The sequence below is a fragment of the Penaeus vannamei genome, chromosome 39 (genome assembly GCF_042767895.1).
Source record: "Penaeus vannamei isolate JL-2024 chromosome 39, ASM4276789v1, whole genome shotgun sequence".
Lineage (NCBI taxonomy): Eukaryota > Metazoa > Arthropoda > Malacostraca > Decapoda > Penaeidae > Penaeus > Penaeus vannamei.
In genome coordinates this window covers 16,812,417-16,814,916 of record NC_091587.1, presented here as the reverse complement: position 1 = coordinate 16,814,916, position 2,500 = coordinate 16,812,417, and positions in this window count along the sequence as shown.

The window sequence follows — 2,500 nt, the reverse complement described above, 5'->3', positions numbered from 1 at the left end:
ATATATATATATATATATATATATATATATATATATATATATATATATATATATATATATATATATATATATATATATATATATATATATATATATATATATATATATATATATATATATATATATATATATATATATATATATATATATATATATATATAAATATATATATATATGTATATATATATATATATATATATATATATATATATATATATATATATATATATATATATATATATATATATATATATATATATATATATATATCTTTATATATATATATATATATATATATATATATATATATATATATATATATATATATATATATATATATATATATATATATATATATATATATATATATATATATATATATATATATATATATATATATATATATATATATATATATATATATATATATATATATATATATATATATATATATATATATATATATATATATATATATATATATATATATATATATATATATATATATATATATATATATATATATATATATATATATATATATATATATATATATATATATATATATATATATATATATATATATATATATATATATATATATATATATATATATATATATATATATATATATATATATATATATATATATATATATATATATATATATATATATATATATATATATATATATATATATATATATATATATATATATATATATATATATATATATATATATATATATATATATATATATATATATATATATATATATATATATATATATATATATATATATATATATATATATATATATATATATATATATATATATATATATATATATATATATATATATATATATATATATATATATATATATATATATATATATATATATATATATATATATATATATATATATATATATATATATATATATATATATATATATATATATATATATATATATATATATATATATATATATATATATATATATATATATATATATATATATATATATATATATATATATATATATATATATATATATATATATATATATATATATATATATATATATATATATATATATATATATATATATATATATATATATATATATATATATATATATATATATATATATATATATATATATATATATATATATATATATATATATATATATATATATATATATATATATATATATATATATATATATATATATATATATATATATATATATATATATATATATATATATATATATATATATATATATATATATATATATATATATATATATATATATATATATATATATATATATATATATATATATATATATATATATATATATATATATATATATATATATATATATATATATATATATATATATATATATATATATATATATATATATATATATATATATATATATATATATATATATATATATATATATATATATATATATATATATATATATATATATATATATATATATATATATATATATATATATATATATATATATATATATATATATATATATATATATATATATATATATATATATATATATATATATATATATATATATATATATATATATATATATATATATATATATATATATATATATATATATATATATATATATATATATATATATATATATATATATATATATATATATATATATATATATATATATATATATATATATATATATATATATATATATATATATATATATATATATATATATATATATATATATATATATATATATATATATATATATATATATATATATATATATATATATATATATATATATATATATATATATATATATATATATATATATATATATATATATATATATATATATATATATATATATATATATATATATATATATATATATATATATATATATATATATATATATATATATATATATATATATATATATATATATATATATATATATATATATATATATATATATATATATATATATATATATATATATATATATATATATATATATATATATATATATATATATATATATATATATATATATATATATATATATATATATATATATATATATATATATATATATATATATATATATATATATATATATATATATATATATATATATATATATATATATATATATATATATATATATATATATATATATATATATATATATATATATATATATATATATATATATATATATATATATATATATATATATATATATATATATATATATATATATATATATATATATATATATATATATATATATATATATATATATATATATATATATATATATATATATATATATATATATATATATATATATATATATATATATATATATATATATATATATATATATATATATATATATATATATATATATATATATATATATATATATATATATATATAT